Genomic DNA, 18,509 nt, shown 5'->3' on the forward strand with positions numbered 1-18,509 from the left:
AGCGAGGTCCCACCTTTCCCAGGGTGGATTCAAAATTATTTGTTGTGAAGAAATGTTTGACTGACTGCCCTGACCTGGGTTAGACACTCTTTGCACAGATTTAGGAGCAGGTCAGTGTGTCACTCAGCATCACAGGCAACTGTGAATTCCAGTAACACTGGAAATGATTCCAAATCTTTTGCAAGCCATTTTTAGCATTGCTCATTGCAAGGTGTTGAGTTTGCTGACCGGAACAATAATCAGCTGTTAGCTATGTTTCGTTAATTGGACAAAAATGAGATAGGAAGTATGATTATTCAACTGAACTATAATCTCTGAAAACAATTAGGTCGATTCTATATTTATGGGAGTAAAGTATAAGCGCCTATCAATTTTTTGTAACCCAAAAATAAAGAATGCACATTTTATTTTATATCAAATAAAGAACATGGCACCTAACTGTTGTGATCTGAATTATATATTCAATGTCAGGATTCAAAACAATGTATTGCCACTCCAACATTTTGAAAATGGTAGGCTTCTGAATGATTACACGTTCGGAGTGAGTAAACGATTGAACAATCAAATAGAATTAGCGTTCTTATACATTTATATATAATCAATCAGTTAAATTTCTCAGTGAAATGTACGAGCTTCAGCAAATAGCCAGCAATTTAGAAATGGCAATAATTCAACATGCACTGTGAATGATTTATGTTATCAAATTTTAGCGAACAATAATTTGAAAACTTCCGATTTTTAGAAAGAATGATACTTAATATGAAATGTGGACAGTGAAAAAAAAAGGACATATTATGGTGTAAGGGAAAAGTCAGACCTTTTCAAAGAGATTTGTGCCAAAGCAATGATATATTTGTTTTCGTTATCAGAACATAACATTTCAAATATTCATGTTCTGAGTAATAAATAGACTACATAATGAGACTGACCTTGCAATATTTACATTTTAAATGTTTATCCTCCACCAAATAATCGGATATTTGCGAGCACTTAAAACGGGAAAAAATCCGATACTGATTTTTATTTGCATCAGACACATGATAGAGTACAAGCCTTTAAAGTACAGGAGGAGGCCATTGGCCACTGTGTTTCCCAAGCACCTTCTATTTGCCAGCCCTATCTCTGTAGCCCATTAAATTCATAATTTCCAAATACATATCCAATTCTTTATTGAATCGTCATGGACAACTCTCCCAGGCAGTCTAATCCAAATCCGAACAACTCTCTCAATAAAGAAGTATTTATGTATCTCAGTCCCAGCTGTTTTGCTGACCATTTTGAAATTCGAACTCCTTGATGCTGTAATGCCCACTAACGGAAACAGAGTTTTCCTGTTTTACTCTGCAACTGTCTTCATCCTTTTGAGCACCACAATAAGTTCACATTTTTGTCTGTCGTGCTCCAGGAAGAATAAGCCTTGCAAGAACTGTAACAAACACTACATTGGAAAAACAGGCAGAAAACTAGTCAACTGGATGCATGAACAACAACTAACCAGAAAAAAGACATGACCCACTCTCACTCGATCCTTAAGTACGGATGAGGAGGTATATCATTTAGACTAGGTCTGCACATCCATGTAGGACAAGCCAAACAGAGACACGCACGAGAATTCCTAGAAGCACGGCAATCCAACCGGAACTCTATCACCTAACACATTGATTTTGATTCCATCTAACACTCTCTGAGGAAAAGGACCAGGCATGAAATCACCAGTACTGGAAATTACATCACTGACTCAAGGAAACCGAAACACTTAAATAGAAAGTAGGACATAATACTAGCATTTCACCGGAGACTCACTGATAATGTTTCCTAGTATAGTGATGAACCATTGGAAAATGAACTCTCCAACTCAGTGAGCAAACTGACATCCAGAAGAAATGCAATTTCTCTCGTCCTTTAATTAAATAAATTCCTCATTCCAGTTATCATTCTGATTATTTATAAGGTTAATGGTATTCTTCTGCAAAGTAATGTGGTGTCTGTCTGATTGTGTGTGTGTGTGTGTGTGAGAGAGAGAGACAGAACAATCCTCTGTAATCTCTGAATTACTCCCCGTGCCATATGGAATAAAGGTAAGGATTAGGACGGCGGTATAGTTTAACATGTTGTTAAAAAGCTAGTGCAGGGTTTATGGTTTCAGATTTTTAGATTATTGGGATTTCTTCCAGGACAGGTGGGACCTGTACAAAAAAGAGAGATTGCATCTTAACTGGAGGAGCAACAACATCCTTTTGGGGAGCTTTGCTAGTGCATGTCGAATGGATTTAAACTAATAAACCAGGAGTTTGGTATCAAAGCAGCGGATCAGAAACTGAGTAGAAGGTCGAGATGAATAGCACATCAGGCATGGCCAGTCTAATGACCATGCTGAGGGAAGGAATCATATCAGTTCACATTGTGAGATGGAAGTTGGAATAAATGATAGAGATGAGACTCAGGTTTATCAGGGATTCACAAATGAGGATGGACAGTGTAGGGGATGTGAGGGATTGAGGTGTGAGAGATCAGGACGACAAAGCACAAGAAAATATTAAAGGGTCAATATTGAAAGGGTGGAGTGGAGTGGGGAATTCTGTGATAAATAACTGGCAGCAAAGCACAGGAAAACTTGCTTTTTATCAAAGTGAATATCTGGGAAGTGATTTATTATGCTTCAGAGAAATAGCACCCTCATAGCTAGAAGTCTGCATTATATTGAAGGAAAATCTGTGTCCATGACACTGCTGTAGCTATAACAGCTGGAAAAATGCTCGTGCTGTTGTTCGACAATGCTTGCACTGATCATGTGAATTACCCTGGATGTTCCCAGAGATGGCTTGGATGTTGGAGGTGAAGAAAGGGCTGAAACTCCATGAGATGATTCTGGTTTGTAATCTCGCCACTTACTGAGTCCAGTCAAAGGAACAAACCAGCAACTGCCATTGCTTATTGCTTCAGAATATATCAGAGCATTCATGGCTGCCAACGCATAGAATCATGAAACGAATTAGAGGCCTCTCACGTCTATGCCAGCAAGTGCACATCCAAAGGCTTTGTAAACGTTTGTGAGGATATCTCCCTCAAGGACCCTCCTAGACAATACATTCCAGATTCATACCACACTCTCAATGCAAAACACATTCCACAACTCCTCTCCCAAATCCCTGCCTTTCATTTTAAAAATGCGTTCCTTTGTTTTTGACCCTTTGACTAAGAGAAACAGCTTCTGTTTATTCATCTCCTCCATAGCCCTATACTCCAGTATACCTGTAGCAGGTTCCCTCCTCAACCTTCCCTGCTTCAAAGAAAAAACGAGCAAATTTATCCCTCCCCAGTCATAGTTTGAGTACTCAATTGTCTTATTACTTCTGACGTGCATCATCCCACATTTATAAGTGTTAAATTTCGTCAGCCATAGATCTGGCTATCTGAATAATCTATTTATATTCTCTTGATTGTGAGCCACTCAGCTCAGCTTTGTGTCATCCACAACATTGGTCAGCATTCCACTGCCCCCCCTCCCCATTTTCCACATGCTCACCATCGTCATTTATGAATATCACAAACAAACCGTGATTTCCCTCCTGTTTCCCAGATGTTATTCAGAGGAAGATTTGAGAATCCAGTCTCTGTTCTTTCTTATTTTGGTCAATTTACAGAGTGATTTGGTTAACAACAATTATGAGGAAGCCAGAAATAACATTTTTTAAAAAAGAGTTGTATTCACCTTTTACACTTCACATGTTTTATTCATAAAATTATGTTTTATTCATAAAACTTGTAAATAATTTAGGATGAACTAGGGTTTGGCATCTTGCGCTGCAACATTAACCTTTTGGAGGCACTGCAATAGCCAGAGCTGGAGACATTTTTCATCTGCAGGATGGACACAGACTAATTCATTGTTTGTTTAAATCAGCTTGTTGCGATGAGGATAAATACTCAATTAAATTCTATGTTATGGACAAATTGAAAGAGATCAAATCATATTCTCATGTCTACCTTGAATTGGAAGCAAATACATACTGTAAAGAAAAATAAAAAATGTTGAAACACCACACAAGACAAGAAAAAATAATCCTCTGCACTTGATTCGGAAAGATAGAGTACATGTATCATCTTAACAAGAATCAAGTGATAGAAAAGAAAGAACATGAAATCTTTTCTTAATTTTGAATGGAAACCTGATCTCGATTTTCTTGAACAATGATGTTTTCGCACCCAATCCCGCTTCCCCAAAAACAAGTATTTCCTTGTCACTAAAACTTCATCCGTCATTCTTCCTCCTTCGTTACTCTTTCCTCACACTCCTACTTCCCTTGCACTACCCCTTCTGCTGCAACATGCTCTTCCACTGATGATTTCCATTTACATCCTCCTTCTGTCACTCCCACCGTAAGTTACACCAATTCCCCAATTACTCCCACTTCATCTGACCATCATATTCCCTTTTTGTTTTCCAACTGGGATGATGGGAGCCGCTGGCTTCTGTTCTGCTATTGATCATCAGTGGATGTTGAGATTGGGATGATCAATGCCCAATTGAAACAGACAATAATGTGTGTCTGTCACTGTCTGATGCGCCGTGAACGGGATGGTTTTGTTCCCCATGGTCCAGAGTGGAGTATCTTTCTGTCTCTGTGTCACAGTGCATAACCAAACAGCCTCATCACAAATAGGATGAACCTTTCCTCAAAATCAGAAGTCCATGCATCAGTTTTCCCATAAACATTGTGAGTACAGTGAGCACATTGTTCAAACAAGCCGTGTTTTACACTTTTGCTTTTTATTATTTATACGGTTTACCTCTTTTGAGGTGAGATCAGAGTAACTTCCCTTGCATCAAAGTAGTATTTGATTCATGTGGCATCACGGACCCTGAGTAAACAGGGGTCAATGGGAATCGGAGGAAATTCTGTCCTTGTAATTTCCTCACACTGAACGATGACACCTTCCCCAGAGCTTTTGAGAATGCCAAATAAACTCTGCCCTTGCTAATACCTGCCAAAATCATGGATGACTTTGTCCTGTTAATAACATCAACATTTATTATGTTTTCATAGTTTTGTCTAAAATCTCAGAAAAGTAAGACCTTGCTGATTGAGTGTCACTCCAATGAAATCAGGGCATTACAATAAGGTTGCGTTCATTTTCATTCAGTTACTTCCTGAGGACTGATCATGTGATTGCAGTGCCAGTGATATCAATATTGTATCTGTGCAAAAGCATCACATCTCATTGGCTCAAGGCTGCACCACTCCCCAATTCTATTTCTTTCTCCGGCCCATTCGCAATGCTCATCAGATATATGAGGCACTCAAGATGCAATAACACAGAGATGCTTATGACCCCTTGGAACCTGACTCCCCACCCGTGCCTTGCACTCTGACTGCATCCCCTCCCCCAAATGCACCTCCTGTTGTGTCTTCTCCCTCCCTCCTACCCTTCCACACTCTGATGTTGACTGTTCTGTACTTAACAATGGTCTCAGCGTTATCCCGCTGTGTTCCGACTTTAATGATTTTCGGGTACGGCATGACGTTGAACTCTTCTCCCACCACCTTCTGCTCGGTGCCCATTTCTTGTTTCCTGTTCCCTGTTCCAATACTCTTCCTCCACCTGAACCTCTCCCTCTGCTGTTTGCTTGAACTCAATCTGTTCATTGAGAATGTTCGATGTGACATTGGTTGTCTTAGTTTCTCTGCATCCCCTCACCCAATCCAACAAATCACCCTCTGAACAGGCTGTACGCCGTGTGCTTTGATCCAAAACTGACATTGTTATTCAGCCTGTGCTGGTAAGGGTGATGCTGCTGTAGTCTGGTGGACTGACCTCTACATTGCAGAGACTGAGGGCCAGCTCTCAGTTATCTCCTCATATCACCTGCTGGACCATTTTCCGACCATGGAACATCAGGCCATTGTATCAACTGTGATAATTGACCACATTTCATATGGTCATTCCCACCCTACTTGCCCCCACCCAACGGTCCCCAAGCTGATGGTCCTCTGATAGCAGAGCTCACTTCTATCTTCTCCTGAAAATCGACAAAAAGAACTGCCCTGGCAGACCCATTGCTTCAGCCTACTCCGGCCATACAGAGAGGGTGCATGGATACATGGATACACACGTGGGCTCCAGTCATACCTGTTTCTTCAAGGGGTACATAGACAATTCCCTGTTCCACTTCTATTCCAGATCCATCCACAACTCTTTCTCCGTTGCATAGATCATATCATCGATTATGCTTCACTCTCTTGTCCTGAATTTGAAAAAGATCATCAATCTTACTTCCAATTTGCATCCCTCCCTCACTTTCACCTAGTCTTTCTCTGACTCATCACTTCCTTTCCTCGGCATCTCTGTTTCCATTTCTGGGGATCGACAGGCCACTAATATCCAGTATTAACCAACCGACTGCCACTGCTACCTGGAGTATACACCCTCACAACCTGTTTCTTGCTAATACTCCATTCCATTCCACCAATTTTTCTGTCTCCACCGCATTGCTTCTAATGATGTCAATTTCCAAAATGTCCATCTTCTTCCTCAACTGAGAATTTCCCAGCACTGTTCTTGAGAGGGCCCTCAACCAGGTCTGACCCACCTCTTGCATTTCTATTCTCACCGTCTCTCTACCCTCCTGCAACAGCGAGAGAATTCCTCTTGTCCTGGCCTACCATCCCACCTGCATTCACATGAAGTGGATTATCAGCCGCCATTTCCCTCACCTCCATAAGATGCCATCACCAGATGCATATTTTCCTCCTCAAAATTGTCTGCCTTCTGGAGGGACCAGGACACCCTGGTTCACTCTTTATTCACTGCCATTACCCCACCCTCACCCCCACCACAGGCCCACTTCACTTGCCCCTGCCGAAAGTGTAACATGTTCGCACTTCTGTCCTCCTTTCTCACTATCCAAGGGCCCAAGCACACCGTCCGATGAAGCAGCACCTTACCGTCATTTCCCACAATTAGTCGACTCAATTTGTTTCTCACAATGTGGTCTCCTCTACATTGGGGAAACTAACGGTAGCCTGGGTGACCGCTTCACTGAATATCCAAAGTGAATCTATACAAATGACCCTGATCTTCCAGTTGCCTGCCAGTTTAATACCGCATCCTGTTCCCTGGCTAATATCTCTATGTCAGGCTTGCTGCAGTGTTCCAGGAAAAGTCTATGCAAACTGGAAGAACAACGCCCCATTTACCGTGTGAGTACGCTACTCCCTTCAGACTCAAAATCAAGTTCAATAATTTTCGGCCCTGAACTCCCCAATGTCCTTGTCCGGGACCAATAATACCCCAGGCCTAGTTCTCACATCGCCTTCCATTACACACCCTCTATGTGTAGCCACTAACAATCTCCATTAACAGCTGTCCAGCCCCTTCTGCATATCAACCAACATTTTCCTAGCTACCATCAGTTCTGAGGAAGGGTCACTGAACCCGAAACGTTAACTGTGATTTCTTTTCACAGATACTGCCTGAACTACTGAGCTTTAGAAGCAACTTCTGTTTTTGTTTCAACATTTTCATGGCACGTTTTCACAATCCAATACATCATCAATATTTAGAGCCTTGTCAAACGTAGAAACTTTGTAATTTGTCATTTAATGTCCATAACAAATTACTCGAGATCCAAGTGAGACAGGGGCTTTGCTGTTATCGTTCAGATCAGACAATTTGTCACAGTTCAGAAAGAAAAAGAAATCGAAAGAGCTGGAGCAAAACTCAACAAATCTGGCAGAATTTGTTGAAGGTAAACTGGCCAAGAATATAAAGGAGGATAGTAAAAGCTTTTTTAGGTATGTCCAAGGCAAAAAAATGGTTAGGACAAAAATTGGGCCCTTGAAGACAGAAGCAGGGGAATATATTACTGGGAACGAAGAAATGGCAGAGGAATTAAATGAGTACTTCAGATCTGTGTTCACTGGGGAAGACACAAGCAATCTCCCTGAGGTAACAGTGGCTGAAGGACCTGAACTTAAGGGAATTTCTATTTGCCAGGATTTGGTGTTGGAGAGACTGTTAGGTCTGAAGGTTGATAAGTCTCCGGGACCTGATGGCCTGCATCCCAGGGTACTGAAGGAGGTGGCTCGGGAAATCGTGGATGCGCTGGTGATTATTTTCCAGAGTTCAATAGAATCGGGGTTGGTTCCTGAGGATTGGAGGGCGGCTAATGTTGTGCCACTTTTTAAGAAGGGTGGGCGGGAGAAAGCAGGAAATTATAGACCAGTTAGTCTGACCTCAGTGGTGGGAAAGATGCTGGAGTCTATTATAAAGGATGAAATTACGGCACATCTGGATAATAGTAACAGGATAGGACAGAGTCAGCATGGATTTATGAAGGGGAAATCATGCTTGACTAATCTTCTTGAATTTTTTGAGGATGTAACTCGGAAGATGGACGAGGGAGATCCAGTGGATGTAGTGTACCTGGACTTTCAGAAAGCTTTTGATAAAGTCCCACACAAGAGGTTAGTGAGTAAAATTAGGGCGCACGGGATTGGGGGCAAAGTACTAGATTGGATAGAGAATTGGTTGGCTAATAGGAAACAAAGGGTAGTGATTAACGGCTCCATTTCGAAATGGCAGGCAGTGACCAGTGGGGTACCGCAGGGATCCGTGCTGGGACCGCAGCTTTTTACAATATATGTAAATGATATAGAAGATGGTATCAGCAATAACATTAGCAAATTTGCTGATGACACAAAGCTAGGTGGTAGGGTAAAATGTGATGAGGATGTTAGGGGATTACAGGGTGACCTGGACAAGTTAGGTGAGTGGGCAGATGCATGGCAGATGCAGTTTAATGTGGATAAATGTCTGGTTATCCACTTTGGTGGCAAGAACAGGAAGGCAGATTACTACCTCAATGGTATCAAATTAGGTAAAGGGGCTGTTCAGAGAGATCTGGGTGTTCTTGTCCACCAGTCAATGAAGGCAAGCATGCAGGTACAGCAGGTCGTGAAGAAGGCTAATAGCATGCTGGCCTTCATAACAAGAGGGATTGAGTATAGAAGCAAAGAGGTGCTTCTGCAGCTGTACAGGGCCCTGGTGAGACCACACCTGGAGTACTGTGTACAGTTCTGGTCTCCAAATTTGAGGAAAGACATTCTGGCTATTGAGGGAGTGCAGCGTAGGTTCACGAGGTCAATTCCTGGAATGGCAGGATTGCCTTACACGGAAAGACTGAAGCGACTGGGCTTGTATACCCTTGAGTTTAGAAGACTGAGAGGGGATCTGATTGAAACGTATAGGCTTATGAAAGGATTGGACACTCTGGCAGGAGGGAACATATTTCCGTTGATGGGGGAGTGCCGAACCAGAGGACACAACTTAAAAATACGGGGTAGACCATTTAGGACAGAGATGAGGAGAAACTACTTCACCCAGAGAGTGGTGGCTGTGTGGAATGCTCTGCCCCAGAGGGCAGTGGAGGCCCAGTCTCTGGATTCTTTTAAGAAAGAATTGGATATAGCTCTTAAAGATAGTGGAGTCAAGGGGTACGGAGATAAGGCTGGAACAGGATACTAATTAGGAATGATCAGCCATGATCATATTGAATGGCGGTGCAGGCTCGAAGGGCAGAATGGCCTACTCCTGCATCTATTGTCTATTGTCTATTGTCTATTAATTTGAGCAGAGATGCACAGAATTAACCTTTGACATTTCAGAAATTTCACATCATAATCAATATATTAACTCTGTTTCTATCTGCAGATACTTCTTCATGTTTTTATTTCGTTTCTCCACCATTTTCCGTTTGTATCTCATGTTTGCATATCATTATATCTCATGTTTCTTGACAGGTCCATATGTTGACCATGGTTGTATTTGGACACTGTGTTCCTATTACAGTTGGTGTGTCTGTGACACGTGTATTAAGGCCGAAATCTGTTTCTTCTATAAGATTCAAAGAGAAAACAAAACATGTTACTAAATATCCTGTAAATCTCAGAAAACCACTTTGTCTTAAAACACTTTTCATTGCAAGTCAACTTCATGACATAATAAGAATCGCTTTTTGTTGATGGAACAGTCTGTGTCCTTTATTGAACAAGCTTGTCTCCCCCCACCCCCCACCCCCACACCTCCACCCCCTCCATAGGCTTTCAATACATATCACAGAATTATTACAGCAAAGGTTGAGGAAACTCAACTCATTGTCTCTTCAAGCTTAGAATGAGCTGTATCTCTACTGTTATTCTGTATACTGGCAACTGAAAGCATTCTATTCGTGTGACATGGTAACTGCTCTACCCAGGACCATAAGAAACTACAGACGATTGTGTGCACAGCACAGACCATCACGGAAGGCAATCTTCCATCCATTTATATTTGTTATTGTCTCCGAAAGGCTGATAGCATAAAGAAAATCGCTCCCAAACCGGTAATGATCTCCGACAACGTCTTCCAACAGGATGAAGATAGAGAGGCTTGAAAACATGGACCAGCATACTCAGAAACACTTTCTTCCCTACCGTAATTAGACTGACGAATTGACATCCCTAACTTCAAATAATACTGGTCTTGCTCATCGCGATCTTGTTTTGCACATCTCCTGTGCAGCTGTAACCTTATATGCCTCACTCTGTTGAAGTACAGCATGAGGTGTGTTTTTTTGTCTACTATCATGTTCCTGCACGACTCACAAAGCAAAGCTTTCCATTGTACATTTGACTAAAATAAATCAAATCAAATCAAATAAAACACGTGGACTACAGTGGCTCACGGTCTTCTCAAGAGCAGCTAGAAAAGTGAAGTAATGCTGGCCCAGCCAGTGATACCCATATCCCATTAACGAATATAAGAAGATGACCACCGTTTAGGGCAGAGAGACAGGGAGATAAAATCGCTTTAAACATTGACTTAGACATATACAGGTTTCCCTTTATTGAACAAGCTTGTCTACCCAACCCCCCCCCCCCCCCCACCTCTACCCCCCTCCCCCCATAGGCTTTCAACACATTTCACAGAATTATTACAGCAAAGATTGAGGAAACACAACCCATTGTCCCTTCCCGCTTAGAATGAGCTGTATCTCTTACTGTTATTCTGCATACTGGCAACTGAAAGCATTCTATTCGTGTGACATGGTAACTGCTCTGCAATTTTAAGTACAGTGTTCCTTTCATAAGCCAATATGGTGTAAAGTGAAGAAGCATTCATTTGTATAGGAAAAATTTCGGCAATCTTCGTAAAAGTGAAAATCCTCTTTGGATTTCTTTTGATTAACGAAAACAGGTCCTAATGTAGGTTATTTGGAAAGGGAAGCGGGGAAAAACGAACTTTTGAAAAGCAGGGGATACCTGTGTTTACATTGGCATGTCATCAGCTAACTTGCAGCTGGCGTTGTTTGGAATTTGGCAACACAGCCGTGTGTGGACAGGGAGTACAGTAGTGGGCTGAGGGACACAGCCGTGTGTGTACAGGGAGTACAGTAGGGGGCTGAGGGACACAGCCGTGTGTGGACAGGGAGTACAGTAGGGGGCTGAGGACACAGCTGTGTGTGCACAAGGAGTACAGTAGGGGGCTGAGGGACACAGCCGTGTGTGTACAGGGAGTACAGTAGGGGGCTGAGGACACAGCCGTATGTGTACAGGGAGTACAGTAGGGGGCTGAGGACACAGCCGTGTGTGGACAGGGAGTACAGTAGGGGGCTGAGGACACAGCCGTGTGTGTACAGGGAGTACAGTAGGGGGCTGAGGACACAGCCGTGTGTGTACAGGGAGGACAATAGGGGCCTGAGGGACAGTTCCATGTGTGTACAGGGAGTACAGTAAGGGGCTGAGGACACAGCCGTGTGTGTACAGGGAGTACAGTAGCGGGCTGAGGACACAGCCGTATGTGTACAGGGAGTACAGTAGCGGGCTGAGGACACAGCCGTATGTGTACAGGGAGTACAGTAGGGGCTGAGGATGCATCCTTGGGATATCCAGTGTTGAGTGTGATTGTGGTCGAGGTACAGATACCTCCCTTCACAGATTGTGATCTATGGGTCTGAAACCGGGGGATCCAGTTGCAGAGGGCAGAGCGGCGACTAAGGTCACGGAATTTTGAAATCAGTCTGGAGGGGATAACGATGTTGAAGGTGGAGCTGTAGTCAGTGAGCAGGAGTCTGGTGTAAGTGTCCTTGTTGTCTCGATGTCCCAGGGATGAGTGCAGGGATCGGGGTATGGCATCCGTTCTGGACCTTTTACATCAGTAGGCAAATTATAAGGGATCAGGTCAGGCTGGGAGACTGGAGCTGATGTTGGCCATAACCAGCCTTTCAAATCACTCCATGTTTATTGAGGTCAGAGCCACTGGGTGGTAGTCATTAAGGCACGTTACATGTGCTTTCTCACTTACGAGGGTGATGGTGGTCGTCTCGAAGCGGGTTGGGACTTCGGCTTGTAAGAGGGAGAAGCTGAAGTTGTATATGAATACCTCTACCATAGGGTCAGAGTACACAGCCGGGAACATCGTACAGGTCTGTCGCTTCCCTTGTCTTGACTCTCAGGAAGACTGATCATGTCTGCAGTGGTGACAGCGGGCACAGATACATCCGGGGCTGTCGAGGCAGGTTTCAACCTGGCAGTTACACAGTCATTCATCATAGACATTCCTTCCCCCACCTCCCTCCATCGTCATCAACACACAGTTTGTCCAGAAAGAATGCCATCAATAGACAAGGATTGTGCACAATAATGAAGTAAACTCACCACAAAACGGGGCAGGGTGTGCTTCTACTGAGAGTCAGTGGAGCAGGGAGTGAAGACTTTGCAGGTGTAATTCCACTCAAGCCATTGCTTCAACATGAATGGAGTCAACCACCTTGAGTGTTGTGCCTTGTAGATGGTGGACAGTCCTTAGGGAGCCAGGAAATGTATTATATATGGACAAATTGGACAATGGAGCTGAGGGCAGTTTTGCTAAGTTTGAAGATGATGCATTGATGGTTTGCTGGGAAGATGATATTGAGGAAGTGAGGAGGCTGCAGAAAGACTTGGGCAGTTTTGGACTGTGGGAAAACATATGGCTGATGGAACACAATATGGAATCGTGTGAGATTATGCACTTTGATAGGCGGAATAGAGGCAAACACGATGTTCTAATGGGATCCATTCAATCTGAAGCACAAAAGGATTTTGAAGCACTCGTCCTCCCTTATGGTTATTGTGCAGGTTCCGTTGGCAGGTACGAAAGCAAATGCAATGTTCACGTTCATTTCAAGAGAACAAGAATACAAGAGAGGAGACGTATTGTTGAGAATGTAATGGGCAATGGTCAGACGGCATTTGGCATATTGTGAACTGCTGAGGGATGACGGCTTGTCATATGAGCGGCAGTGTGTGTACTCGATGGAACTTAGAAGAATGGCGGGGGGCGGGGGGGGCATCTGATTGAAACTGATTGATTACTGCAAAGATTGATACAGTCAGTGTGTAGAACATATTTCCACTAGACAGAGACAATGCTAAAACGGCACAGTGCAGAATTATAAGTCTCAGATCTGCTCTTGTAATTATAAGTTGATTTGACTTCATGTTCTGGTCAGTGGTAACCCCTATGCTATCGACGGTGGGAGGATTCAGTGTAGCCAGTAGTCCATTAATCTGTTGAATGTAAGCTACTATCTGTGAGTCTTACCTGGCGGGAGTACATTGTCTCTATTATGATTGTCATTTGTAATCTGGTCATTTTGAAGGAATGAGCCTGTTACACCAGTATTGTTGATTTTAACTAAAAAGGTGCAATTTATCACAGCACTCAGCAACAATATGTCATCGAAAATGGAACTCCTTTCTAATAACAGAAAAAGTCTAAAATATTCACTATTAGAAACACTGTTTTCCTGTTCGTGTTCAAATCAGATAATCTGTCCCATCGTGATGCTCGACTTGGAAATATTTATTTTAAAAAAAATATTTTTTGGATGTGGGCATCACTGGATGGGCCCAGCATTTCTTGCCTGTCCCGAGTTGCCCTTGAGAAGGTGGTGGTGAGCTACATTCTCGAACTGGTGCAATCTACGTGCTCTGCGTTGACTCACTAGTAATTAAGGAGGGAATTCTAGTGTTTTGAACCAGCAACAGGGAAGGAACTGCGATATATTTCCAAATCAGGATGTTGACTGGTTTGGAGGGGAATTTGAAGTTGGTGGTGTTCCCAAATGTCTACTGCCCTTGTCAGTCCACATGGAAGTGTTCGTGAAATTGGAAGGAGCTCTCTGAGGATTTTTGTGGAATTTCTGCATTGTGTCTAGTAGGTAGTACGCACTGCTGTTCCTGAGCGACCGTGGTGAAGGGAGTGAATGGTTGTGGATATGATGCAAATCAAATGGGCTGCTTTATCCTGGATGGTGTCAAACTTCTTTAGTGTTGTTGGGGCTGCACTCAGTCAGGCAAGTGAGGATTATTACATCTCATTCCTGACTTGTGCTTGTAAATGTTGGAAAGGCTTTGGGAAGTCAGAGGTGAGTTAATCGCGCAGTATTCCTAGCCTCTGATCTGCTCTTATCTGTGAAGAGTCCAGTTGAGTTAATGGTCAATAATTCCTCCCATGATTTTGATAGTGGGGAAACTTAGTGTGGATAATGCTGCTGAAAAACAAATGGTTATGTTGTTTCTTATTCGTGATGGTCATTGACTGAATTTGTGTGGCACGAATGTTACTTGCAACTTGTCAGCCCAAGCCTGGATAATCCCCACTCCTGACCTTATGATGGAAGGAAGGTCATTGTTGAAGCTGCTGAAGATGTTTGGACCTATAACATTATCCTAAGGGACTACTGCAGAGATGTTCTGGAGCTGAAATGACTGTCCTCCAACAACAATGACCATCTTCCTATCTGTCAGGTATGACTACAATAATGCAGTGTTGGCCTGCGATACCGTTTTTGCTTGGGGTCCTTGATGTCACATTTGGCAGAATGCAGCCTTGATATCAAGCGCTGGAATTCAGTTCCTTTTTCTATGTTTGAACCAAGGCTGTGATGAGGTCAGGAGCTGAGTGACCCTGGTGGAACACAAAATGGGCGTCCCTGAGCAGGTGCTGCTTGATAACACTGTTGATGACACCTTCCATCACTTTACTGATGATGGAGAGTAGACTGATGAGGCGGTATTGGGTCGGGTTGAATTTGTCCTGCGTTTTATGTACAGAACATACTTGAGGAGTTTTCCCCATTGTCTGTCTGTAACCGTCCTGGAACAGCTTGTCGAGCGAAACGGGAAGTTCTGGAGTACAAGTCTTCAGGACTATTGTCGACAGGTTATCAGGGTTATAGCCTTTGCAGTATACAGTACCTTTAACCGTATCTTGATATCAGTCAATCGAATTTGCTGAAGACTGCTATCTGTAATGATGGGGACCACGGGAGGAGGCCGAAATGGATCATCCACTCAAAACTTCTGACTGAAGATTGCTGCAAAAGCTTCAGCCTTAATATTGACACTGATGTTCTGGGATCTTTCATCATTGAGGATGGGGATAGTTGTGGAGACTCCTACTCCAGTGAGTTGTTTGATCATCCACTACTATCCATGATCGGATTAGGAGGACTGCAGAGCTAAAATCTGATGCAATCATTGTGGGATAGCTCAGTTCTGTCTGTCCCTTGCTGTTTAAGTTATTTGGCACGCAAGTATTTCTGTTTGGAAGCTTCAGCAGATTAACATTTTATTTTTGTATATTCCTGGTTCTGCTCGTGGCATGCGTTCCTGCACTCTCCATTGAAACAGAGTTGATCCTCTGCCTTGATGGTAATGGTTGAGTGGGGGGATATGATGTTTCGTGACATTACAGTTTGTGCTGGAGTACAGTGCTGCTGCTATTAATGATCCACAGTGTCTTATGGATGCTAGTCTTGAGTTGCTAGATCTCTTCGAAATCAGTGCCATTTAGCATGGTGATAATGCCACACAACACAATAGAATTTATTCTGAACGTGACCACGAGACTTTTACCGATACTGTCATGGACAGATACGTCTGCAGTTGGTAGATTGGTAAGGATGAGGTCATGTATGTTTTTTTCCCCTCCTGTTCTTTCCCTCACCACCTGCTGCAGACCCAATCTAGTAGCTGTGTCCTTTAGGACCCGACCAGCGTGATCAATAGTACTGCTGCCAATCCATTCTTGGTGGTCGACTTTGAAATCTCCCAGCCAGAATACACTTTGTGCCCTTGCCTCAGTCAGTGCTTTCTCTAAGTGTTGTTTAACATAGAGGAGAACTGATTCAGATGAGGGATGACGTTACGTGGTAATCAGTAAGAGAATTCTTTGTCCATGTTTAATATGAAGCCATGGGACTTCATTAGGTCTGGAGACAATTCGGGAGACTCCCAGAGCAACTACCTACCGACTATATCTCACTGAGCTGCCCCCTCTGCTGGATCGGTCCTGCCTTTGGGGCAGGACATATCCAGGGATGGTGATGGTGGTGGCTGGGTTATTTTTGTAAGGTATGATTCCGTGAGTATGACTATGTCAGGCTGTTGCTTGAATAACCTGTAAGGCAGTTGTCCCAGTTTTGTCACTACCCCTTAGATGATAGTAAGGAAGACTTTGGAGGTTCTACAGTGACGTTTCTACTGTTGACTTTTCCATTGCACAGTTTGATGCCAGGTGGTCCAGCTGGTTTCATTTCTTTGAAACTTTGTAAGCATTGGTACAAGTGAATGACTCACTGGACCATTTCAGGGGGCGATTGGGAGTCAATGACGTTGCTTTGGGTCTGGATTTGCATGTCAGCCAGACCAGGTGAGTATAGAAGATTCCTTCATTGAAGGATATTAATGATCCAGATGGATTTTTCTAAAAATCGGCAATGATTTTATTTTCATAGGTAGATTCATAATTCCAGGGATATTTTAAAATTATTGAATTGAATTTCCACCATCTGCAGTGGCGGGATTCGAACCTGGGTCCAAAGAACATCAGCTGATTGTCTGGATTGATAATCTATCGGTAACACCATGAGGCCTATTTGGAACCACATGCTGTACTAAACTGCTATTTCTTGTGTTGCCCTGATTGTTTATTCATTGATTATGTTATTCTGGAATTTCATCCATCATTAAATCCTGATTGAAATACACAGTCATGAACGTCGTCTCGACTGCTTGAATTTCATTCAATCTGCTTGGTTTGAACAGACATTTCAAGGCAGCTGCACATCAGAAAATAAAAGGAAGCAAGAATGGCTGACTGTGCACTGTACCTGTCACCGTACCAGCATGTCTGGGTATGTCAGTTGGTCTGATCTTCGAGTAGGATAAAAGATTGGCAGGACGTCAAGGGTCGAAGCGTCTGCAATGTGCTGTACTGTTCTGTGTTTTACGTTTCTCCCAGCCTGTGGATTCTTATCAATTGTTGAATGTGTGAGGGAATGATATATGTAAGATCAGGAAGCTGGGGAGGGGCGTTAGCGCAAAACTTCCAGTTATGTTGTTCATTGTTCCATTCACCTGAATGCCAGTATGTGTGGTGTCCTACATCAGGCAGGCTCCGCCAAGTTCAGTTATTAACGTGATTCTTGACTTGTCATTTGCTGCTCTTTTCTTCAGATACAATCTGTTGGGTGATCCATGTATTAATCAGATGTTTGCTAAGTTGAGTGAGTTAGGCAAAAATAAGACATCAAATATGATTATTCAACTGAACTATAATCTCTGAAAAGAGTTAGGTTGATTCTATATTTATGGATCAAAAATATAAACTCCTGTCAAGATTTTCTCACACAGAAATAAAGAATCTACATTTTATTTTGTATCGAACAAACAACATGGATGTAACTCTTTTGGTGATCCGAATTACATACACAATGTCAGGATTCAAAATAATGCATTGTCACTCCAACATTTTGAAAGCGGTTGGATTCTGAATGATTACATGTTCAGGATGAGCAAATAATTAAATAATCAAATAGAATTATTGTTCTTATACATTTATACATAATCAATCAGTTTAATTTCTCACTGAAATATACAAGCTTCAGCTATTTGCCAGCGAATTAGAAATGACTATAATTCAACATACACTGTGAATATTCAACTAAATAAATGATTTGTGTTATCAAACTTTAGTGAACAATAATTTGAAAACGTTTAATATTTAGAAAAATGTTATTTAATTTGAAATGCAGACGTGAACAAAAACGATAAACATATTATCGTGTGAGTGAAAAATCAGACCTTTTCAAAGAGACTTGTGCAAAAGCAATGACAGATTTGTTTTTGTAATTGGAATTCAACATTTAAAATATTAATGTTCTGAGCAATAATTAGACTGTATAATGAAAATGGTCTTGCAACACTTGCATTTTAATTGCTTATGCTGCACAAAATAATCAGATATGTGCGAGCATTTACAATGGGAAATAATCGTATACTGACTTTTATTCACATCAGACTCATGACAGAGTGTGTGCATCGGCTCCAGGAATGTCTCCAAAGCCCCTCCCATTTGCTAGCCTTATCTCTGCAGACTGTTAAATTCATATTTCCAAATACTTATCCAGATCTCTTTTT

This window comes from Chiloscyllium punctatum, chromosome 48 (genome assembly GCF_047496795.1).
Source record: "Chiloscyllium punctatum isolate Juve2018m chromosome 48, sChiPun1.3, whole genome shotgun sequence".
Lineage (NCBI taxonomy): Eukaryota > Metazoa > Chordata > Chondrichthyes > Orectolobiformes > Hemiscylliidae > Chiloscyllium > Chiloscyllium punctatum.